Consider the following 26334-nt stretch of genomic DNA (forward strand, 5'->3'; position numbering starts at 1 on the left):
ATGGGATCTGAAGGGATGGGCTATGGGCCCCCAGGCCACGTGGGGAGCAGAGGGAGAGGAGGCTGTGCTGGTCTGGGAGGTGTGGGGAGGGTGGGGGACAGAGGTCACATGAAGGCACCGAGCAGATGAGGTGGTTTGAGGGAGGGCATGAGCAGTGTGCTAGGGTAGTATAGGAGCCCCAGGTGGGAGTCAGGGGGCCTTGCCTCAGATGCCACCCCTGACACTCCTGAGCCCTGGCCTGTGAGCACCTCACTGAATAGCTGTGCTTTTCTCATCTGTGGGATGTGCAGGGTGAACTAAATGACTCTTGAGATACAGCCAAACCCTAGCAGTCCCTGGCAGGAGGTTGTGGTCAGAGAGGCAGCTGAGGGTTAGATTTTAGAGGTGGCTCAGTGGTAAAGAATTCACCTGCCAATGCAGCAGATGTGGGTTTGAGCCCTGGGTCCAGAGGATCCCCTGGAGAAGGGAATGTCAACTTGCTCCAGTATTCTTGCCTGGGAAATCCCATGGACAGAGGAACCTGGTGGCCTATAGTCCGTGGGGGTTGCAAAAGTGTCGGGCACAACTTAGCGACTAAACAACAGTTGTGAGAGCCAGACAGTGAGGTCCAAGGTGTGGCCTGGCTGGTCACCTCCATGGGGAAAGTGAGAGGCCTGAGGAGGCTGGAGGAAGTGTCCAGGTGTCTCCCCACAGAGCCTGGCAGCCCCAGAGAAGGCTGTGGCCCCAGGACTTGAGGGTGTAGGAGAGAGAAACGTTTCAGTGCCCTTGGGTGATGATGGCAGTGAGCTGCCCTGAGGAGGAGGCCCCAGCCAGCCTGGAGACCCATGGCTTAGAGGAGCTCACCCAGGAGGCTTACTTTGTTGCTTCTTGGGGCTCTCAAATTCAGTTTGTTTGATTTTCAAAACAATGTACTTCTGTACTATTGAGTTTTGATAGCCCAAAGATATATTATCTTGGCAATATGACAAGAAGGAAAATTTAAATAGAGGGCAGAAAGTTTAATTTAGCTTAATTTGGAATTCATGTAATCAAGGAAATGCAGAGTCCAGCTTTAGGTTTCAACATTCAGACAGAAGGATTCCTAGCAGGTCCCAAATTTAGCTGATCACAACTGGGCTGCTGATAGTAATATCTTTAGGAGCTAAAGATGCTAAGGACCTATGTTCATTGAGATGAGAAGAGCCATACAATTCTTTATGCTAGTCAGTAAAAGTTATTACATAAATTGGGTCCAAAATATTATCTACCAAGAATGCAAAGGTATTAATAATAGCCATGGGACTTCCCTGGCGGTTCAGTGGCTAAGTCTCTGTGCTCCCAATGCAGGGGGCTAGGTTCCCTTCCTGGTCAGCAAACTAGATCCCACATGCAGCAACTTGAAGACCTAGCATGCCTCAACTAAGACCCAGTGCAGCCAAATAAATAAGATAAATAAACATTTAAAAATATAACAGAAGCGATAGCCACAAAAGAGTGAAAACCTCATGATAATCACTGTGCACTTGAAAGCATTTTGCATCCGAGCTCCCAACACTTCACATTTCACAGAGGTAAATACACAACCCCCTGCCCCCCACCAGAAATTGTGGATAAAAAATTTCCGTCTGAAACTTGAAAACGCTGACCTTGCCTGATCAAGAAACTTGAAATTTCAGCACTGAAAGTCTCAGCGAAATTATTCTTTCTGTGTGTTTTCTGTGTTCACACTCAGAGATTGTTAAAACAAATGGTGTATCAATTGGATTATTTTTTTTAATTTCATTGTGACAGTTCTTGTTAGGGTATGGATAGAAACAGAAGCTTTTCAGTTTTTGAGCCATTTTGATTTTGAGAGCTCAAACTCAACTAAGGGAAGGAATTTTCGGCATAGGTGGCAGTGTTCAAAGCATTTTTTATCAGGAGTGGAAACTCCCTGGTTCCTCAAGGCCTCCACTTCTGTCTGCCTGTTGGCTGCAGCTGCGCCAGACCCCCCACTGGTCTTACCTTCCTCTGCCCTCTAATTAAGCTGCAGGAGCCAAGCCCCCAGCCAACCATTGCTCATCATACGATGTGCCACGTCCTGTTTCAGCCTAGCACCTAGTGCTAAATATCTGCCAGGCTTTGAGCTAAGTGGCTTAAGTTCTTAGGAAGCCATGTGATTGCATCTTGTACCAGCTGGTCTCCTAAAACAGCTCCAGACAGAGTGCACTGTAGTTCTCCAGATAGGAACCACTCTGGGGTCATGATTTGCTATGAGAAAAGCTCATCCAACATGGAACAGCATCATTTTATGTCCTCTGAGCCCTCAGTACAAGCCTCCCGTGCCCCAAGAGTCCTTACTCTCAAGAATCTCACCAAAAAGAAAGATTAATGCCTCTGTAGGGAGTCCTTAAAGATGCTTCAAGCCATCTCTTTTTTGGTAATTGTTTTTCTCACTGTATGTTACCCTTCTCGTTCACTTGGGTCCCAGAGAGGAGAAGCCCAAGGAGAAGAGAATGGAATTGCATAAGCTAAGCAGGATAGTAAGCACCTGAAAACAGAAGGCCTTTCCTTCTTGCTCACCTTTGGGTATCCTTGATACAAGAATGGTAGTCTGTATTGATTTGATCTATCAATATAGATCTATACTGATCTATATTGAGCATATAAGTGTTCCATAAATACTTGCTGAATAAATGAACGAGTGAATGTGGGCTTGAGAAGATGATATTCAGGGTCAGTGTCATGATGTAAGACCCATATGTTCCAGGGTATCAGTCCACTGACAGTCACCCCCAGCCCCTCTAGCCCCAATCACCACAGTCTCTTGCCAGGTACTTCTGGGAGTGCCTATGGCTGTGCTGTCTTACCTGTGCTCGGAAACAAGGCCCATCACACCCTTGATTCACACCATCTCAAGGGCCCCTCGCTGCCCCAGTTGTGGGAGCACTTCCTTTGGGAGGGTGTGGTCTGCCCTCCTGCCCACTCTTGCCACCCTGGGGTGGGAGTGGTAGGGTGGGCTCTCCTGATTCTGTGCATACCCCATCTCCAGGCCCTGGAGCAGCACAGCTTCCCCCAGAGTCTCACTCAGCCACTCACAAGTGGGGCATCTTCACTTCTCACCTGCTTCTCACTCCTGGGGCTCAGAACCAGTCCACGGGCCTGGCTAAGGGTCAGACTCCCCCACCCCCAACCCCATCCCTCTCTTTTTCTTGTCTTTCTATTCCTTTTGGCCCCAACAAACTCCTTTCCCATCAGCGTCAGTGTAAGCCGAAGCGCTCCTGCCAATCAGCTCCTGCAGGCAGGCACCTGCAGGGGTCACCAGCCTCCCAGATGTAGTCAGCCAAGGCCCAGTGGGAACTACCCAGGAAAGAGCGCTGGGCTTAGGGCCTGGAGTCTGAAGTCAAGCCTCACATCTTTCCCCTGACTACTTTGTAACTTGGGAGAAAGAATCTATGGGAGATTCCTGGGCCTCCCTTTCAGGGTCTGTGAAGGCAAGTGGGTGATATTTGAAGGAGAAGACAGTGAAGACAAGAGGCCCAGGAAGGAGACAGAGGTGTGAGAAATCAGTGGTTAGCCAGGCCAGGCAGGTAAGGCAGTGTTTCTCTGGGAGGAGACAGTCCACCACAGAAGATGACAGGGGCAGCTTTGGTATTAAGTGCAGAGACACAACACACCTCTTAGGTAGGGTTGCCTCTGGTTCTGTGGTTCCAGGAGCTTCATCAGGATGAAGAGCAGATGTCATCCTTTTGTGCAGTCACACAGGAGATGACCAGGGTAAACGGCGACATTTTATGAATCAGTGAACTAAAATGGACTGGAATGGGTGAATTTAACTCAGATGACCACTATATCTACTACTGTGGGCAAGAATCCCTTAGAAGAAATGGAGTAGTCATCATAGTCAACAAAAGAGTCCGAAATTCAGTACTTGGATGCAATCTCAAAACTGACAGAATGATCTCTGTTCATTTGCAAGGCGAACCATTCAATATCACAGTAATCCAAGTCTATGCCCTAACCAGTAATGGTGAAGAAGCTAAAGTTGAATGCTTCTATGATGACCTACAAGACCTTCTAGAACTAATACCCCCCAAAAAATGTCCTTTTCATTCTAGGGGACTGGAATGCAAAAGTAGAAAGTCAAGAGATACCTGGAGTAACAGGCAAATTTGGCCTTAGAGTACAAAATGAAGGTCAAAGGCTGATAGAGTTTTGCCAAGAGAACACAAGGGTGGTCATAGCAAACACCCTCTTCCAACAACACAAGAGAAGATTCTACATGCGTGGACACCACCAGATGGTCAATACCAAAATCAGATTGATTATATTCTTTGCAACCAAAGATGGAGAAGCTCTATACAGTCAGCAAAAACAAGACCGGGAGCTGACTGTGGCTCAGACCATGAACTGCTTATTGCCAAATTCAGACTTAAATTGAAGAAAGTATGGAAAACCACTAGACCATTCAGGTATGACCTAAATCAAATCCCTTACGATCATACAGTGGAAGTGAGAAATAGATTCAAGGGATTAGATCTGATAGACAGAGTGCCTGATGAACTATGGACGGAGGTTCATGACATTGTACAGGAGGCAAGGATCAAGACCATCCCCAAGAAAAAGATATGCAAAAAAGCAAAATGGTTGTCTGAGGAGGCCTTACAAATAGCTGAGAAAAGAAGAGAAGCAGAAGGCAAAGGAGAAAAGGAAAGATATACCCATTTGAATGCAGAGTTCCAAAGAGAGAGACAAGAAAGCAAGGAGAGACAAGAAAGCCTTCCTCAGGGATCAGTGCAAAGAAATAGAGGAAAGCAATAGAATGGGAAAGACTAGAGATCTCTTCAAGAAAATTAGTTACCAAGGGAACATTTCATGCATAGATGAGCACAATAAAGGACAGAAAGGGTATGGACCTAACAGAAGCAGAAGATATTAAAAAGAGGTGTCAAGAATACATGGAAGAACTGTACAAAAAAGATCTTCATGACCCAGATAACTATGATGACGTGGTCACTCACCTAGAGCCAGACATCCTGGAATGTGAAGTCAAGTGGGCCTTATAAAGCATCACTATGAACAAAGCTAGTGGAGGTGATAGAATCCCAGTTGAGCTATTTCAGATCCTAAAAGACGAAGCTGTGAAAGTGCTTCACTCGATATGCCAGTTTTCATTCCAATCCCAAAGAAAGACAATGCCAAAGAATGTTCAAACTACCACACAATTGCATTCATCTCACATGCTAGCAAAGTAATACTCAAAATTCTCCAAGCCAGGCTTCAACAGTATGTGAACCATGAACTTCCAGATGTTCAAGCTGGTTTTAGAAAAGGCAGAGGAACCAGAGACCAAATTGCCAACATCTGCTGGATCATGGAAAAAGCAAGAGAGTTCCAGAAAAACCTCTATTTCTGCTTTATTGACTATGCCAAAGTCTTTGACTGTGTGGATCACAACAAACTGTGGAAAATTCTGAAAGAGGTGGGAATACCAGACCATCTGACCTGCCTCTTGAGAAACCTATATGCAGGTCAGGAAGCAACAGTTAGAACTGGACATGGAACAACAGACTGATTCCAAATAGGGAAAGGAGTACATCAAGGGTGTATATTGTCACCCTGTTTATTTAACTTACATGCAGAGTACATCACGTGAAATGCTGGGCTGGATTAAGTACAAACTGGAATCAAGGTTGGTGGGAGAAATATCAATAATTTCAGGTATGCAGATGACACCACCCTTATGGCAGAAAGTGAAGAAGAACTAAAGAGCCTCCTGGTGAAAGTGAAAGAGGAGAGTGAAAAAGTTGGCTTAAAACTGAACATTCTGAAAACTAAGATCATGGCCTCCAGTCTCATCACTTTATGGCAAATAGATAAGGAAACAATGAAAACAGTGACAGACTTTATTTTTCTGGGCTCCAAAATCATTGCAGATGGTGACTGCAGCCATGAAATTAAATGATTCTTGCTACTTGGCAGAAATGCTATGACCAACCTAGACAGCATATTAAAAAGCAGAGACATTACTTGGCCAACCAAGGTCTGTCTAGTCAAGGCTATGGTTTTTCCAGTGGTCATGTATGGATGTGAGAGTTGGACTGTGAAGAAAACTGAGCGCCGAAGAATTGATGCTTTTGAACTGTGGTGTTGGAGAAGACTCTTGAGAGTCCCTTGGACTGCAAGGAGGTCCAACCAGTCCATCCTAAAGGAAATCAGTCATGAATATTCATTGGAAGGACTGATGTTGAAGCTGAAACTCCAATACTTTGGCCGCCTGATGCGAAGAACTAACTCATTGGAAAAGACCCTGATGCTGGGAAAGATTGAAGGCAGAAGGAGAAGGTGACAACAGAGGATGAGATGGTTGGATGGCATCACCGACTTGATGGACATGAATTTGAGCAAGCTCTGGGAGATGGTGACGGACAGGGAAGCCTGCCATACTGCAGTCCATGTGGTCGCAATTAGTTGGACATGATTGAGCTACTGAACTGCACAGGGTGGCTGCCCATACTCCTAGTCAAAACTAGTTTTTTTTTGCTTAAGCTTTTGGTGTCATATCCAAGAACCCATTGCCAAATCCAAGGGCATGAAGATTTTTCTCCTCTTTTCTTCTAAGGGTTTTCTAATTTATATCTTACATTGTAAAGTCTTTTGTCCACTATGAGTCAATTCTTGAATGGTGTAGGTAATGGCGAAACTTCATTCTTTTGGTTGTGACTCTCCAAGTTGTCCCAGCTGTTGAAGAGGGCTGAGAGACTTTTGTGAGGCAATAATACATTGTGTCACGTAAATGTCCTTTGATCCAGGGCCCAGGGAAACTGAAGAGAGATCAGGACAACGGGCTGTAAGATTCTGAGGGTACAAGCTTACCAGAGAGTGCACGGTGGTTGCCATAATGCATTAAAGAAACAAATTCCTTTCCTTCTCAGTGGGAATGGCTTCAGCTGACACCAAAGGGGGACATGAAGGTGCGGGCAGCAAGGAAGGGCTGGTGGCTTTGGGGCAAAAGGTTAAACAATGTGGAGGCCGCAGTTTCAGCCTGAAGCCACCAGGGGGCACCAAGTGGGAGCACCTTAAATGGCTACCATGATGCAGGTTGTCCAGAGGGTCATCTCCTGGAGGAAGAGAAGAGCTTAGAGCACATGGGTTTTAGCATTTCCATTGATGGACACTTGGAGCCAAAAACTATTTTTGTTACTTTTTGTTTATCCTCCCCCAAGATGGCATGGACTGGAAAAGCAAGAGTTACAATTAATCTCCCTTTCCAAAGTGCAGTTCAAAAAAGAACATTCTGTTTTTCAGGACCCCAGCTCTCTGTAAGAAATTCTATACTAGCATTCAAAATGAAGCCATGTTTGCCAAAATGTAAATTTCTTTTAATGGCTAATTTTTTTTTTAAGTGACTGCTTATGTTTGCAGCAGAGAAAATAAGAGAAAAAGAGGTATAATTTATCTAAAAAATAGCAGTTCTATTTTGGGGAAGGGATGTTACAGAGAACCAATGTAATTCTGTAATATTAATCTATTTCAAATTTTTCAAATGTCAAAAATGCAGTTTACATTTACTGCCACAAATTCAGTGAACATTTTTCATTATGCACTAAGCAGAAAATTTGAAATTAAATGTTCAGCAATGTTCAAACAAATGAAGAAATCCCCTCCCCCAGGCTATCCTTTGACATAACTAGGACAATCCAATATAATAACCCTCTAAAAGGATTAATTCTGCCTAAAACCAGCTCCTGAAAAAAACCACATGGCACTTTCTGAAACATTCTTGATAATGTGAACACCATTATTACATTTACAACCCAGGAGCCTGGTGCTGACTCTGTCTTGGAACATTCTATGATAATGCAGAACAAGGGAGTCTTCACAATCAGAGTCACAGGAAAACCTAAATAATAATTAAAATATACAAAATAAAAGCAATAAGGTTGCATTTTGCTTCTTTAAATTAATAAGATATTTTAAACATACTCGCTGCTGGCAGTGTTGGAGCAAAAATGGCTCACATGTACACTGCTGATGGCAATGCAAATCAGCAGTGCCAGGCAAAGCCATTCAAAATCTTTATCTGATTCAGTGATTGGCATCATTCATCAGAAGAACAATGTTTTACACCTGCTTAATGCAAAATTATTATAAGAACGTTTGTAAGCTTGGAAGCCTCCTAAATGTCTAGTGAAGATGGTTGATGATTAGGTAAAACGTGAGGTACCCACTCAATAGGGGGATTCCCTCATTGCTTAGTTGGTAAAGAATCTGCTTGCAATGCAGGAGACCCGGGTTCAATTTCTAGGTCAGGAAGATCCTCTGGAGAAGGAAATGGCAACCCACTCCACTATTCTCGCCTGGAGAATCCCATGGACAGAGGAGCCTAACAGGCTACAGTCCATGGGATCACAAGAGTCGGACATGACTTAGCGACTAAAGCACCCACCTCATGAAAGGCAGAGGGCATCAGAAGGCAAACACACTGAAACCATACTCACAGAAAACTAGTCAATCTAATCACACTAGGACCACAGCCTTGTCTAACTCAATGAAACTAAGCCATGCCCACGGGGCAACCCAAGACAGGCGGGTCATGGTGGAGAGATCTGACAGAATGTGGTCCACTGGAGAAGGGAATGGCAAACCATTTCAGTATTCTTGCCTTGAGAACCCCATGAACAGTATGAAAAGGCAAAATGATAGGATACTGAAAGAGAAACTCCCCAGGTCAGTAGGTGCCCAATATGCTACTGGAAATCAGTGGAGAAATAACTCCAGAAAGAATGAAGGGATGAAGCCAAAGCAAAAACAATACTCAGTTGTGGATGTGACTGGTGATGGAAGCAAGGTCCAATGCTGTAAAGAGCAATATTTCATAGGAACCTGGAATGTCAGGTCCATGAATCAAGGCAAACTGGAAGTGGTCAAACAGGAGATGGCAAGAGTGAATTTTGACATTCTAGGAATCAGCGAACTGAAATGGACTGGAATGGGTGAATTTAACTCAGATGACCATTATATCTACTACTGCGGGCAGGAATCCCTCAGAAGAAATGGAGTAGCCATCATGGTCAACAAAAGAGTCCAAAATGCAGTACTTGGATGCAATCTCAAAAACGACAGAATGATCTCTGTTCGTTTCCAAGGCAAACCATTCAATATCACAGTAATCCAAGTCTATGCCCCAACCAGTAACGCTGAAGAAGCTGAAGTTGAATGGTTCTGTGAAGACCTATAAGACCTTTTAGAACTAACACCCAAAAAAGATGTCCTTTTCATTATAGGGGACTGGAATGCAAAAGTAGGAAGTCAAGAAACACCTGGAGTAACAGGCAAATTTGGCCTTGGAATACAGAATGAAGCAGGGCAAAGACTAATAGAGTTTTTCCAAGAAAATGCACTGGTCATAACAAATACCTTCTTCCAACAACACAAGAGAAGACTCTATACATGGACATCACCAGATGGTCAACACTGAAATCAGATTGATTATATTCTTTGCAGCCAAAAATGGAGAAGCTCTATACAGTCAACAAAAACAAGACTGGGAGCTGACTGTGGCTCAGACCATGAACTCCTTATTGCCAAATTCAGACTTAAATTGAAGAAAGTAGGGAAAACTACTAGACCATTCAGGTATGACCTAAATCAAATCCCTATGATTATACAGTGGAAGTGAGAAATAGATTTAAGGGCCTAGATCTGATAGATAAGAGTACCTGATGAGCTATGGAATGACGTTCGTGACATTGTACAGGAGACAGGGATCAAGACCATCCCCATGGAAAAGAAATGCAAAAAAGCAAAATGGATGTCTGGGGAGGCCTTACAAATAGCTGTGAAAAGAAAAGAAGCAAAAAGCAAAGGAGAAAAGTAAAGATATAAACATCTGAATGCAGAGTTCCAAAGAATAGCATTAAGAGATAAGAAAGCCTTCTTCAGCGATCAATGCAAAGAAATAGAGGAAAACAACAGAATGGGAAAGACTAGAGATCTCTTCAAGAAAATTAGAGATACCAAAGGAACATTTCATGCAAAGATGGGCTCAATAAAGGACAGAAATGGTATGGACCTAACAGAAGCAGAAGATATTAAGAAGAGATGGCAAGAATACACAGAAGAACTGTACAAAAAAGATCTTCACGACCCAGATAATCACGATGGTGTGATCACTGACCTAGAGCCAGACATCCTGGAATGTGAAGTCAAGTGGGCCTTAGACAGCTCACTACGAACAAAGCTAGTGGAGGTGGTGGAATTCCAGTTGAACTATTCCAAATCCTGAAAGATGATGCTGTGAAAGTGCTGCACTCAATATGCCAGCAAATTTGGAAAACTCACCAGTGGCCACAGGACTGGAAAAGGTCAGTTTTCATTCCAATCCCAAAGAAAGGCAATGCCAAAGAATGCTCAAACTACTGCACAATTGCACTCATCTCACATACTAGTCAAATAATGCTCAAAATTCTCCAAGCCAGGCTTCAGCAATATGTGAACCGTGAACTTCCTGTTGTTCAAGCTGGTTTTAGAAAAGGCAGAGGAACCAGAGATCAAATTGCCAACATCCGCTGGATCATGGAAAAAGCAAGAGAGTTCCAGAAAAGCATCTATTTCTGCTTTATTGACTATGTCAAAGTCTTTGACTGCATGGATCACAATAAACTGTGGAAAATTCTGAAAGAGATGGGAATACTAGACCACCTGATCTGCCTCTTGAGAAATCTGTATGCAGGTCAGGAAGCAACAGTTAGAACTGGACATGGAACAACAGACTGGTTCTGAATAGGAAAAAGAGTTTGTCAAGGCTGTATATTGTCACCCTGATAATTTAACTTATATGCAGAGTACATCATGAGAAACACTGGACTAGAAGAAACACAAGCTGGAATCAAGATTGCCGGGAGAAATATCAATAACCTCAGATATTCAGATGACACCACCCTTATGGCAGAAAGTGAAGAGGAACTAAAAAGCCTCTTGATGAAAGTGAAAGTGGAGAGTGAAAAAGTTGGCTTAAAGCTCAACATTCAGAAAACGAAGATCATGGCATCCGGTCCCATCACTTCATGGCAAATAGATGGGGAAACAGTGGAAACAGTGTCAGACTTTATTTTCCTGGGCTCCAAAATCACTACAGATGGTGACCACAGCCATGAAATTAAAAGACGCTTACTCCTTGGAAGGAAAATTATGACCAACCTAGTTAACATATTCAAAAGCAGAGACATTATTTTGCCAACAAAGGTTCGTCTAGTCAAGGCTATGGTTTTTCCTGTAGTCATGTATGGTTGTGAGAGTTGGACTGTGAAGAAGGCTGAGTGCCAAAGAATTGATGCTTTTGAACTGTGGTGTTGGAGAAGACTCTTGGGAGTCCCTTGGACTGCAAGGAGACCCAACCAGTCCATTCTGAAGGAGATCAGCCCTGGGATTTCTTTGGAAGGAATGATGCTAAAGCTGAAACTCCAGTACTTTGGCCACTTCATGCGAAGAGTTGACTCATTGGAAAAGACTCTGATGCTGGGAGGAATTGGGGGCAGGAGGAGAAGGGGATGACAGAGGATGAGATGGCTGGATGGCATCACTGACTCGATGGACGTGAGTCTGAGTGAACTCCGGGAGTTGGTGATGGACAGGGAGGCCTGGTGTGCTGCGATTCATGGGGTCGCAAAGAGTCAGACACGACTGAGCGACTGATCTGATCTGATCTGAATGAGAGGCACAGGTATATGCAAATGAGACAGTGTTAAGAGGCACAAGTAGCTCTGTTGAGGCAGGGAGAGGGGCAGAATTGTAAATGTAGTTTTTTTTCTTCTGCTGTTGAAAGTTTCCTTAATGTTACCATAAATTTATTTGTTGGCTTAATAAATATGTTAAATAAATTGCAAGCAAAGTTCCTTACCTTTTGGTTATTTGTAAAAGGAGATACAGTCATGCATATGACTGTGTCATGCATCTCTTTATTCTTAACCTTTTTATTTATGCTTGACTTGACTTGGCTAGATTGGTCTGTGATTTCTTCCACACAGTATTAAGTTACACCCACCCATTAGGCCCAAGGAAGGGCGGCGGGAATTCTCAGAGTATGAAGCCATTTGAAACTGCTTAAAGAGAAAGGCGGTAAGAACAGATTTCCAGAGGAAAGGTAGTAATCCTGAAACTATCCCAAGGAGGACAACCGAGAAAGGAAGCCAGGTCTGGCAGCAAGGCACAACTCCTGGGGTGTTGTTCACATGGTATTTTCTGTAAGGGGGTGTAGCCCCACAAAATCCAGCCCCCTGGTAATTTGCAGTGCTGACTACCTACTTTTTGAAAAGTATTTATTTATTTGACTGCTCTGAGTCTTAGTTGCAGCATACTGGATCTAGTTCCCTAACCAAGGATCAAACCAGAGTCTCCTGCATTTGGAGTGCAGTCTTAACCACTGGACCATCAAAGAAGTCCCCCAGTTACCTACTGATGCCCTACTGTAGTAGACATGGTTTTGTGCACCCAACAGCCATTCTTTATTTCTTCCTTGCAGAGTTCCTGGTAATGAACAACAGCACCATCTCAAGCTAGTTTAAGCTAAAAAGGAGTTTATTTATGGACTCAGGGAGCTCACAGAACCCCTAGGAGGGCTGGAAAACCAGGCTTGAAGACTATATAACCTGAAACAATACCCAAATTATACTACCAAACTGCTCCAATGGAGATCTGTGGCCACTGCCCACTATAACATGGATGTGATGCACGAGATGTTACCACTCAGCTGTTTCTAAAAACTGCACTGTCTACCTAAAAGTTTCCCCCATCTTCACTGGAAAAAAAGAAACTGCCTGGCCCCTAATTCCTGCCTTTGCTCAGTTCTAAATTCAGGTCTTGTGCAGGTGTATCTAGTTGGTGGAGTCCAGGTAACATACCTGTACCCAAGCTTTCCTGCCAATTGGGAAGGAGAGTTCTATTTCCATCTGGGACTCATAATGTGTGGAATTTCTCAAATATAAGGAGCCACCAATGTGACAAATGTCCACAAAATTTCACCCAACTTTGTTCAGTTGTCGATTTTACTCTTTGTGGCCACAAGGTTTAGGGAAGGCTGGCCTCATATCTTGATTAAGCCAGTTGTGGCGATGCCATTTTCCTTCATGGTAACTGGCCCAGAAAGGCACATGACCCAATTCTGACCAATGAAGCACAAAAAGGCATCTGCTGAGGGCCTTCCGAGAATGGTTTCTTAGCTCTTAAAGAGAGACACAAGGACACAATAAGCCCTTTTTCTGCGGGGATCTGAACACTGGAACTGCGGCCACTGTACCGTGACTGGCACACTTAAAATGAGATAGCAGAAAGGTGGAATTCATCTGGGTCCTTGATAATATTGCTTAGCCTCTGACTCGACCAAGCCATCCTATCTCAGGATGACTTGCTGTGTGAAATAACCTTTCCTGTATTGTGTGAGCCAGGTGAGGCTCTCCGTGCAGCCCAAAGTATCCTGAGCGACCCACTCTGTCCACCGCTGCGAAGATTACTGAGAATGATCAGGATCATAAGACATGGCCATCTTCTTGGATTGGAGGAGCCTGAGGATGTATAGCGTAGATGAAGTGGACAGGGAACATATGGCCATGTTAGAAAAGTCCCTTCTGAGCAGCTTCCCCTTCTCAGAAGTGGACCCATCTGTCCCCTCACTGCAACAAAACCCTCTTGCTTCTTGTGAATTTCATTTCCTCCAGTATGTTCAGTAATTGGAGACACCCTGTCCTGCCACAGAGAAGGCTGAAGGAGTTCCTGAAGGTTCTTCCTGGTAGAAACTTCCTGTCACCACCCCCACTTCCATCCTCCACCCCCAACAGCCAGCGGCAGGCTCATGGCCTCACCTCAGGCAATCAGATTCTTTCTCTCTAGACCTGACCTCTCCAACCAAATGCCTCAATGATGGAAAACAGTAGGCATTCATTCATTCCAGAAAACTCTCCCTCCAGCTGTATTATCTGGCCAGGACTGCTGAGTCCTTCCCGCTGCCTCGTTGCCCTAAACTGCCCTGGAGGAATATCTGTTCTGTTTCAGAAACCACAGAGTTCCCGGGAAACAGAGATTTCAAAACTACCCAAGTTGCCCAGCCAGAGACATTCCAGTGTGAAAGCTTATACTCTTGAAGAACTTCCAAATTAAAACGTTATGAAAAGTCAGTTCTACAATGCCATCTTTTCCTCTAAGGATTGCTTCAGTGAATTTATACTGAGATGTTCTTTATACATGAAAGCAATCCTATTTCTTCTTCTTCTGGCCCTCCACCCCCAAATTGGGAGTTTAAATTATGAAATAAAAAGGTTGATATAAACAAGCTGCTAAAATTAAACTCATCACGAAGTTTACACATGAAGAACTGGTTCATGAAGCATTTCTGTTTATAAATTTCAGGGAATATTGGTATCCTGGATCTTTGCTTGTTGGGAACTTGAGGATAATTATTTGAAATATTTTAAAAAGTATTTCACTTCCCGGAACTGTAATGAGTACCATGTGACATCCAAGGGCAAGAGAAATAAATATTGAGGATGTGGAGGAAAAAGAAAACCATTTTATCTCTTCATGTGAAACATTTTTGCTTACATAAAAATTTTTAAATTGTGGTATAAGCACATAGTATCCTACCATTTTAAGTGTATAATTTAGCAGAATTTTTTTTAAAAATCAGCCAATTTAATGCTGGAGTTTATCAAATATATTCTTATACAACTTGCTAACATGAGCAGTTGTTAATTTTCTGATAAAATTAGCCTTCTTTCGTCTGCTCTCTGAGGAAATGTTAGTAATAAAGTTTAATACTGAGACCACACTCCGTGATGACCTCTGTTCTATTTTTGAACTCTGAAACAAATGAAAATGATCCAAGAAATAAAGAGAAACACATTCATGAGCAAAGCCACTTAACTTCTCGTTTTAACCTCCAGCTAGTTAAAAATACTAGATAATGTTCAGTGGGTCTTGCTGTAGTCAAAAGGAATTGTATACTATTAAATTTTTAAACTTCTATTTTGTAAAATTTCCAACATATACAAAGTGAACAGAAAATGAGCTCCCATGTACCCAACCTCCAGCTTGGTACCATTTAATATTAAACAGCTGTTAATATTCTGCCATCTTTGTTTCATCTGTTTTTCCACTGCCCACATACATACTTAATTACAATTATTATCATTCATTCTTTTAGGTAATTTCTACACACTAAAATATACAATTTTTCACTGTACAATTGTGGCAAATGAATACTCACACATAATCTACATCCCTATCACAATATGGAACATTTTCATCTCCCCAGAAAGTTCCTTGTATTTCCTGTTACTCATCCCCCATTCAGAGACAAGCCACTGTTTTTATTTTTTAACTTGTGATTATTTTTGCCTGCTCTAGAGCTTCACATAAATGAAACGATACTCCTTTGGATCTGCCTTCTATTATTCAGCATACTATTTGTGAGACTCATCCATTTTGCTGAGTAATTCCTTCTTGTTTATTGCTGTATGGTATCCCATTGTGAGAACACTGGCTCTTACAGTGGAAGAACCACTGTTAGATGGTATCTTACTATCTGGGTGATGGACAGTGAGTTGCCTCCATCTTCTGCTTGCTTGCTTTACTTCAGTTGTGTCCAATCCTTTGCCCCTACAGACAGTAGCCCCCCAGGCTCCTCTGGCCATGGGATTCTCCAGGCAAGAATACTGGAGTGGGTTGTCATTTCCTACTCCAGGGGATCTTCCCAACCCAGGGATCAAACCCACATCTCTTGCATCTTCTACATTGGCAAGCAGGTTCTTTACCACTAGCACCACCTGGGAAGCCAGCTTTTGGCTATTGTAAAAAAAAAAAAAAAAAAAAGCTGCTATGAACAGTCTCGAACAACTGTTTTGTTTGTGTGTGTGTTTTCATTTCTCTTAGATAAATACCTAGGAATGAAATCGCTAAGTCCAAGTATAACTCGATATTAGTGGTATGATACTGTCAAGCCGTTTTCCAAAACGATTGTACCATTTTAAAGTCCCACATATATCAACTTCCAGATGTTCAAGCTGGGTTTTAGAAAAGGCAGAGGAACCAGAGATCAAATTACCAACATCCGCTGGATCGTGGAAAAAGCAAGAGAGTTCCAGAAAAACATCTACTTCTGTTTTATTGACTGTGCCAAAGCCTTTGACTGTGTGGATCACAATAAACTGTGGAAAATTCTGAAAGAGATGGGAATACCAGACCACCTGACCTGCCCCTTGAGAAATCTGTATGCAGGTCAGGAAGCAACAGTTAGAACTGGACACGGAACAACAGACTGGTTCCAAATAGGAAAAGGAGTACATCAAGGCTGTATATTGTCACCCTGCTTATTTAACTTATATGCAGAGTACATCATGAGCAACACTGGGCTGGAAGAAGCACAAGCTGGAATCAAGATTGCCGGGAGAAAAATCAATAACCTCAGATATGCAGATGACACCACCCTTATGGCAGAAAGTGAAGAGGAACTAAACAGCCTCTTGATGAAAGTGAAAGTGGAGAGTGAAAAGTTGGCTTAAAGCTCAACATTCAGAAAACGAAGATCAATGCATCTGATCCCATCACTTCATGGGAAATAGATGGGAAAACAGTGGAAACAGTGTCAGACTTTATTTTTTTGGGCTCCAAAATCACTACAGATGGTGACCACAGCCATGAAATTAAAAGACACTTACTCCTTGGAAGAAAAGTTATGACCAACCAGATAACATATTCAAAAGCAAAGACATTACTTTGCCAACAAAGGTCCGTCTAGTCAAGGCTATGGTTTTTCCTGTGGTCATGTATGGATGCGAGAGTTGGACTGTGAAGAAAGCTGAGTGCCAAAGAATTGATGCTTTTGAACTGTGGTGTTGGAGAAGACTCTTGAGAGTCCCTTGGACTGCAAGGAGATCCAACCAGTCCATTCTGAAGGAGATCAGCCCTGGGATTTCTTTGGAAGGAATGATGCTAAAGCTGAAACTCCAGTACTTGGCTACCTCAAGGGAAGAGTTGACTCATTGGAAAAGACTCTGATGCTGGGAGGGATTGGGGGGCAGGAGGAGAAGGGGACGACAGAGGATGAGATGGCTGGATGGCATCACTGACTCGATGGACGTGAGTCTGAGTGAACTCCGGGAGTTGGTGATGGACAGGGAGGCCTGGCGTGCTGCAGTTCATGGGGTCGCAAAGAGTCAGACACGACTGAGCGACTGAACTGAACTAAACTGAACTGATATATCCGACTACATACAGCAACATATGAGAATTCCAGTTACTCTATATTCTCATTAACATTTAGCTTTATAAATCTTTTAAATTTTAGCCATTCTGATGGATATATGATAGCATCCTATACCAAACTCTGCATCTGACTCTTTAACCCAGCAAGACTGTGGATTTTTGCTGCCTCTAAGCTGTCCAGAGGTTGGGAAGTTATCAAAAGCAAAAAGCTGCTGCAAAAGCAAATCTCATCCGGGTAGATTCTTGTCTAGTTTCTCTCAGTTTTTGGTTATTCTTTGGTGTTTTCTAATAGTCATTTTTATTAAAAATTTCCCCAAATTTGGGAAGGTTTGCCCAACGAAAATACTCTGTTACTATTAGCTATTATTTTAAAATATATTAAAAATACTGGAAATTATTTCTTGAGAAACTAAAAATTAACCCAGATGTTCATAAAGAACCTAGCTATACATATTGAAAAGTAAAGCACAGTGTGGGCCTCAATACAAAAAATTGCACAGAATGAATACACACACACACACACACACACACACACACACATATCTATACACATAATGGGCTTCCCAGGTGGTGCTAGTTGTAAAAAAAACCCACCTGCCAAAGCAGGAGATGTAAGAGATACAGATTCCATCCTGGGTTGGGAAGATCCCCTGGAGGAGGGCATAGCAACCCACTCCAGTATTCTTGCCTGGAAAATCCCATAGACAGAGAAGCCTGGCAGGCTTCAGTCCATAGGGTTGCAAAGAGTGGAACATTACTGAAGTGACTTAGCACACACACATACAGATACACCCCTCGCCCCCATGCACATGTATCTCCATCCACAAGGTTTTGTCCCTTGATGATTGCTGCTGACAGTTCTGCCCTGACTGACAACTGATGTAGGACAAAGCAGTCCAGGGCAGGTGGGCCATGCCCATCTACCTCTTGAGTGTTAGCAGGGAGTCCTCCACAGGTAGTCCCTTGGCATAACTAGCCAACCACCAGGCTTATAGCCTCAATTATGGGACAATAACAATCAGAGAGATGTGCGTGGAAGTGGGACAGTAGAGTGGTAATGAGCAGACACTGTATACTGTCCAGAAACAAAGCAACTTCAGGCAGGGTGGGAAGAAGATTGCTTTTGAGGACATACAATTTCAAGCATGAAACCAGTTGTTTTTCTGGTTTACATTTGATGAAGGGATGAGGGAGGGAGGGTGACTAATAGGAAAAGAGGGAAGAAAAAGTGCTCCTATTACGTTCATGTCCAAATTCCCTGAAGTAACTTCTATTGTTATTCCCCTTTATCGATTAAGACAAGCATAGTGAGGTAACTGCTTAAGTGACTCCAACATGTTTCACGTATCATTAGGGCAACAGTAGTCAGTTTTTAGAAGTTGGCGCTCAAGTTGCTAAATCCTTTGCTTTTGATGGATGATGAAATGGTCACTAAAGGCATGCAAGACATATAAAGAAGGTGTCATTGTTTCAAAAGCTCTAGCTCTGCTTTGCACGCACAATCTGTTAATCAATCAACCCTCTCGTCAGTTAATTAGAGTTTTAAGTGGGTTAAAAAGTCACTCTTAAAAAAATACAACCTATTCCTGGGTGGTGTATATATCCGTCATGCACATCAATGTATTAATTATTTTACTTGCGTGACTTTCCTCCTAATGGCTATCTGAGAGAGAAGTGTGTCATCTTTCTTTTTTCCCTTTGGAAAAGAAAGAGAGGCAGTTGTGAAGCCAGGGCACTTGGCAGGGGACTCTGGGGAAAGCAGGGCCTTTAGGCAGCAGAGAATATCATGGCTTCTGGAGGGCAGAAAGAGGAAAGATGTTAATTGTCAAGAAGATGTTAAAGACTCTTTTGCCTCTTTGAACTTTTCTGGGGTCTTTTTGGAGACAACCCTCATAAGTCTGATCACCACTGAAAACCCTGCATGCGATGCCAGCGCAGAGAATGAGTTCATCTCCTTCTGATTTATCTTTCTCATCCTCACTGGGTGGACTCTTGAAATGAATGGGCATTGTGCTTACAGACAGTTGATCCACAGGCTAAACTGAGGGCTCCTCCCTATCCTGTGGTTTCAAACCCATGTGGCATACGACGGTGGACACCAGAATGACTAACCCCAAAGAAAGCCATAGAGAGGTGGGGTGCAGTATTCAGTATGCAGACACTGAGGAAGCAGGCCTTGATTTTAAACACACTGTGAAACCTGTCCATTGTGTTCTCTTCTTTGCCTGTGTCCCCAGGAAACTCAGTTCAAACTCAAAAGTTCAAGAATTTCTGACATGTATTTCTGCATCCTAACTTTATCCTTATCTGTCTTACTATTCCACTTTTATTTTCCTTTTGTCCTCTCTCTGTTTGTTCTTAGTTTGATATATTGTGCATTTGTATAAAGTTGACTCAATTCCTTTGGGGAGTAAGGTGGGGGAAATAAATAAATAAGGCCTCTTTAGATTGTCTTTTAATAGCCAGAGTGCACATCATTATTTGGCAAGAAGAGTTAGAGCTGTTTGGTGTCCTTTGTCAAATGAGTTATTGAGCAAGGCATGAGTCTTGCTTTTAAGTAGGAAAACAGTTTTTGTATGTGCCCATCTCAAAGCCAAGTCTTTTTCTTCTTTTTGATTCCTTCCTGTTGAGACCCAATTGCTTACTAGCCTTTCTGAAAAAAAAAAAAAAATCTTACTTAATATCTCTCTCCAAGCTTATGAAGGGTCAACTAGGTTTTCTCTAACTTAATGGAAGTTGAAATTAGAGAAAAATTTTAAAATTTGCAGAAGCATTGTCCTTCAGTTTAAAACAATGAAAGCTTTGTTCTGAAAGTGATTCAGTTTAAAAGTGGGCTTACATGGTAGGCTGTGGAATTCCTACTGTCTCTGGCTCAAACAATTAGCACAGATAACTCCCAAGACTGGTTTTTAGGCACAACTATCTTCTTAATGTCCTTAATAAAATATTTCTGGCCCACCACTAACCAACATATATCTATCATCTTAACTACTTTCAAGATACTATTCACAGCACCCAGGGGATTGCCTCTGGTGAAGGAAATAGCAACCCAGTCCACTGTTCTTGCCTAGGAAATCCCAAGGACAGAGGAGCCAAGTGGGCTACAGGCCATGGGGTCACAAAGGGTCCAACATGACTTGGTGACTGAACCAAGGGATTGCAGAGATAAATAACCCCAGTTCTTGCCCTCTGAGACCCTATGACATGGGGGTTGGGAGATAGTATGTGTGGGGAAATAGAAAGATAAGTAAATCCATATATTGCTGGACAAAATGAGAGCAGTGCCATGATGAAGAACACGCATTGTGAACGTAGGAGAGGGTCTTGGCAAGCAAGATGGGTGCTGGCTTCATGGAAGATGGGAGGGGGTTGTGGGGAACAGTGAGAAGAACCAGTGAGGCCCACTCAGACCCACCATATGGATCCTGGAACTCAGGCTCAAGGCTTTTGTCCTCAGTTTTGCAGTAAGGGGGATGGGATGTGGGTACGAAAGAATTTACAGCTGGAGAATATGAGAGCAAGGACATTTTAATCTCATTTTATTTAGATACCACATACCTCCAGATTAGATTTTGTGGTGGCTTAGGACAAAAACATAAAACTTTTTTAAAAAAAGAAGTAGAATGAAAAGCACAAGTCCCAACTCACACTCCAGCAAACTGATACCAAGCCAGCCTGTTCTTGACCTACCATGGCCTTGTTTGGATTCAACAAATTACCTTCGTAACTTGAATCATGGAGAGAAGTAACCAGAAGTCAGACGACACGTATGGGAGGGCAGTTCCCCGTAGCTCAACATCCTGACATTTTAACCTGTCTGCTCTCATTTCAGCTACCTGGGTTCACCTCCGAGAATAGTGCAGACACTGTAATAGTATTGTTACACAGTAAGCTTCCTTTGACTTTACCAAATTTCCCCCCTAACTTGCAACTTTCCTGACATGACCGAATTCCCCATCAGGAATGGCCCTCTAATTAAATTGCTTCCTTCACTGCTCCAGCCCCTGAAGCTAGGGAAACAATATGTTTCTAATTTCTCTTTGGGGTTCTTATTCTCAAGTCAACCCTTCTGCTCTAGTCATATTATTGATGTGGCATTTTATGTCCCCAAAATACCTCGTGGCCTTTCTAGAAAATAATACCTCTATTAACAAAAAGGATGGTTCCAATGGCATTTCCTTGGCAGACATTTTATTAGTAGAGGGAAAAATGAAATCGGGGGAGAAGAGGAGGTAAGGTATACGAAATAAGGCCAGGAAGGTTAGTAGCAAGAAATCATTAAATATGACTGAAAATGCTGTCACTTATATGAGAATGTATGTGTCTAGGAGTCTCGGGTCGGAGAAGGACATGGCAACCCACTCCAGTGTTCTTGCCTGGAGAATCCCAGGGACAGAGGAGCCTGATGGGCTGCCGTCTATGGGGTCACACAGAGTCGGACACGACTGAAGCGATGTAGCAGCAGCAGGAGTCTTGGGGTTAAAGTAGACAAGACATGGACAGATGGGGAAAGATGGGAAGGAGGTGGGGCTGTCTTTAGGGAGGGAATGAACACGAGAGGCTGGCAAAGAGGCCCAGGTTCCCCGTCTCACTGACTCTCTCAGGGCCAGGCCCCATCCTGCTGGACCTCCCAAGCTGGAGGAAGCAGAGGACTCTCAGGTTCTGGCTCACTATCCAGGGTTCCCTAAAGGCCACCCTATCACCACCAGGCCTGGGACAATTCCAGGAGCACCTACTAACCCAGGACCATTGTCCTGAGAATGAATGGACATCTCCTCCCCTATCTACAGAGACCTGAAATCCTGGTAAAGAGAGAGACAGCTTTTCATTCCAGTTAATGACAGAAGTCTTGAAATGAAAGATTGGCAGGGTAGCACTTTCTGTGAAAAGACTGATTACCTTAACCTTCACTATAGCCAAAAGCTGTTACAGGGAACTGGACATTGACCAGGGGTGAGCTATGGAGAAGGAGAGAGAGAGAGAGAAAAAAAAGCTTGTTAAGTGGAGACTCTGTGATAGAAGATGGACCTGGAAGGCATCTTGACTTTGGGGAGTCACCCTGTTACCCTCAGTGGGCCCAAGACAGCATATGCTGTGCCTGGGTTTGGCCTAGGGGAGAAGTGCCGGGTCACACAAACTTTCTCTTCTTGGTTACGTAAATTCACCCACTTATTGCAGGTATCAACGTTTCCAGTAGGCCCTTCATCCTCTTCAGTCATCTGATGGCAGATTGCACAGTTACAGCATATGTGACTGTGCTGGTCCAGGTACCACAGCCCCAGGGCCCCCCAGCTCATCTCTTCACTTTGGTTTTGCCAAAGAAGAAGCAAATGCACTTGGCCTGCAGGTTGATTTCAAATTTCTTCGTCATTTTCCTGAGAGAGGCACCATAACCAGTTCCCTGTTTGCAGATGACATGAAATTTCTGGGTGCATTCAGCCCTGCCTCCACAAGCTGCCCCCTAGCCCAGGGAAGAAACGACCCCCTTTATTGTAATGTCAACCAATAAATGTATAGATTGACTTCATCTCCAGGAAATTTGATAACTGAGGTAACATAATATCTGGGCTTCCCTGGTGGGTCAGCCAGTAAAGAATCTGCCTGCAATACAGGAGACCCAAGTTCAATCCCTGGGTTGGGAAAATCCCCTGGAGAAGAAGAATCCCATGGACAGAAGACCCTGGCAGTCCACGCAGTCACAAAGAGTCAGACATGGCTGAGCAACTAACATAAACTCTCTGTTCCTAGGAATTCAGCTTTTTTAGATATTCCCCTTTTTTTCCTGGCCCCACTGTGCCTCCTGACCAGGAACTGAACCCAGGCCACCACAGTAAAAGCACCGAGTCCTAACAATTAGACCATCAGGGAAGTTCCCAAAATTGCTATTTTTAAAAATGACTTGTTGGTCAAATCAGAGAGTGGTATTTCAGTCACTGAAACATTGATAAACAGACTCAGAAAAAGCAGAAACCGGGCACAGGCCTGGATCCAGCACTGCATGGGGAAGGGCCAGGGTCTGGGTGAGAATTCTCAGGGAGGAATCCTACCACTTCTGCTTCATTAGCGAAGGACACTTCTGTCCTCTACACACTAGGATCCTCCTTCAGAAAAGAGTTGTTTGCTTTACAGAAAATCGCATCGACTGTCAGCACATCCTCTGAGGCGGGTATCCTCCTCCTGGTTAGGCAGCGGTCAAGGCCCTGCCCCAAGCCACACCACCACTAAGTACAAAGCGGAGGCTGAGGCGGGCCTGTGAGACTACGGAATCACGGTTCACACCATGGGGACCGCCCCCATTTGTGCCAGGGCCTGAAGAAGCAGCATGCTGTCTAGGGGGTCGGGGGGGGGGGTCTACCCCTGTACTCCACCTCCAAGACGCTAAAGGCACAGGCAGAGAGAGGGTCAAGCTTGCTTCTGAAACACCTTTTTGCCCCCCACTCCAAGCCAGGAGAGCTGCCAGGGCCCCAGTGTGGCCCCCAATTTGCTGCTGTGGGTGGTAGCTTGGCCAGGGCCCTGGGGAGAGAGTGGCAGGGATTCAGGGGGGTCTGTGATGATGGAGAGTCATCACATCCACAGGGAGGGGCCACGGGTCTACAAATAGGCTGAGAAAGAACACAGCAGGAATTCATAGGGAACTGAGACCAGTAAAACACCAAACCAGCCTGACCACAGCTTAGGGATCACAGAGAGTGTACACACACATGAACCAGCACGAGGCCAGGGGCCCGTCTCACTCCCAACTGTCATGAGATCTTAAAAGAACTCTGCTGCCACCCGTCCTTCTAAGAGAGGAGCAGAGAACAGGGATAGGGGTGGGAGCTTGACAGATTGAGCAACATGGAGACACGCCGCCCTAAAGAGAGTGTAGTAATCATTGCATCAAAGTCTAAACTGATTAGACTCAATCTGGCTTCTCTTCACCACCGTCCAGTGGGTAGGGCCTCACCAGGACCACGACAGATATTAAGTTGCACTCGTGAGCTCTGTGAGCCCATCAGAAGTCCTGCTCCTCACTGCAGTCATGCCTAGGCTACACTTGGCAACCTCGTCTCATTTATTCTCCATAAAGTACATCACGTGTTTCTCCTAGAGGAGATCTGGTGCCCACTTGGGATTCTGTGTGGGCTGTCAGGCCTTCCCGGGCGCCAGAGCCCTGCCATCTTCAGGATCGGGGTGGATACAGGGCTCTCTCAGGGTCCTAATGCTCCCCTCTTATCAAGTTTTATGTTTAACACATCTTGAGGCACCAGGGCCCAGTGTGTCCCTCTCTACTTGGGTTTCCAGAGCGTGAGGGTAGAGGGTGTAGAGAGCTCTGGCTGGGCTGCTAGGCAGGTAGTTGTAGGAGGCCCAAATCACCAAGAATTCCAGGCCTGAGGGGGTTCATCTATGCCAACGTTGCCACTTGAACAAACCAGGAAACTGAGGCTGACCTCATCGTAAGGCCCAGACTGAGCCCCAGCGTGGGGCTCTCTGTCCTTGGCAGTCCTCCCCTGGGGTCCAGGGAGGGCATGTGAGGAGGCCACATAGGAAGGACTAGTGGAGCTGACCTGCTCACCTTCTGTCTTCCTTCAGGCCAGCCTGCAGCATGAGACGCATTTATAGTTCTAGTTTGCTCTTCTCGCCTTCCTAAAGAAAATTTTAAATGAACTTCACAGTGTTAATTAACCTTCCCACTGTTCGGCGTCACCCTGGTCCCTGTGCTCTGTACTCCCCCAGCAACAAATCACACTGTTTGCCTATTGATTGGCTATAAATCAAACCTTTTACAGCCAATTAAATCATACCAGTGCGACTAGGTCATCTTTGCAAAGTCAGCATTTTGGACGAGCAGGGTTGTTTCTTCTCCTCTACCAGTTTCAGAGATGGGTAGAGTTCTCCATGTGGGGAATGGGGGATGTTGACCTTGGAGCTGAACAGTGTTTGAGGGTCCAAGCTAAATTTAGTTGGACTCTCCCGGTTGGTTGTTATTCCAGCAACTAAATGTGGGCTTGCCCAGCTGTATTTCAAGCTGAGACCCAATTTCCCTCTGTTTGGTTTTGTTGTATTCTACAGGACTTTGGTTTAGTTACCAAAAATATAAAGGGTTTTCTTGTGAGCTTTGAAGTAAGTTCAACCAGAGAGAATGAGAACCGTGTGGTACTGACGTGGAGTCATATGATCTGAAGGGACTTGTCTAGCTAGTGTAGAACATTTTTTGACCCCCCTCCCAAGTTAATTGTCTGAGACCAGGCAAGAGGGAAGAGCATGATTGCTAATTTGCACATGCAGAAAGCTTACTATTTTTGTATGTCAACTATACCTCAACAAAACTGAAATTAAAAAAAGAAAGAAGACTTATTATCAAGAAGCTCTTCCAAAATTTTCAAAACCCTGTGCCTAAGTACTAAACCATATACACAATATGCTACCATCTGTGTAAGAAAATAGAAAATATACATTTGCATATGCAAATATGATTTCTGGAAGCATTCACAAGGAACTGGCAATGCTAGTTGTGTCTGGAGAGAAAAACTGGAGGACTGTAGATCAGAAGGGTCACGTTAGAATTTTTTCCTGTGTGCACAGGTTACTTACAGTTTTTATGCTTAAAAATGTATTATTTGGCCAATGCATTCTGTATCCATACATGTGACATCACTGCTTCGTGATTCCATTATTGCCAGAGCAGTTTGTAACACAGCACCTTCCAATTTGGAAACTCTGGGAAAGAGCAAGCAAAAAGCCACAACTGTTTGAGCAAGTATGTGTGTGTGAGTTCATATGGTGCACACACACAGTGACATACATCATATTTTTTTTCACATAATTCCACAGTGTAGGTTTTAAAAACTGAGTACTGAATGAAAAGGCTGGAAACAAATATGCCCACATTGTTAGTAGTAATTAATTCTGCATAATGGAAATACGGGTCACTGCTATTTTCTTCTCTATATTTGTGGGCACTAAAAAATATCAACCCAAAGTTTCTACTTAAACGTAGATCTTGACCCTGTGTTAAAAAGCAGTGTCTTAAGTACAGGAAGATGGTAAAGGAATTCCCATGACCACAGTCTCCAGGTGCTAACATTCACTCTCTTATAAGAAGCATTGGAATTTCTTCTCATTTCACTTATTTGACAG

At 43.8% G+C, this 26334-nt stretch overlaps 1 protein-coding gene across 2 annotated transcripts in view; it reads right to left on the reverse strand.

Moving 5' to 3' along the window:
* The window catches only part of ARMC2 (armadillo repeat containing 2), a 247089-nt gene that overhangs the window by 129692 nt on the left and 91063 nt on the right, over positions 1–26334 (reverse strand). For both annotated transcript variants that reach the window (XM_061427637.1, XM_061427635.1), the window contains exon 5: positions 25789–25914. The gene's annotated coding sequence lies outside the window, so the exon portion shown is untranslated. The remainder of the gene's footprint in view (positions 1–25788; positions 25915–26334) is intronic.

This window comes from Bos javanicus, chromosome 9 (genome assembly GCF_032452875.1).
Source record: "Bos javanicus breed banteng chromosome 9, ARS-OSU_banteng_1.0, whole genome shotgun sequence".
Taxonomy (NCBI): Eukaryota; Metazoa; Chordata; class Mammalia; order Artiodactyla; family Bovidae; genus Bos; species Bos javanicus.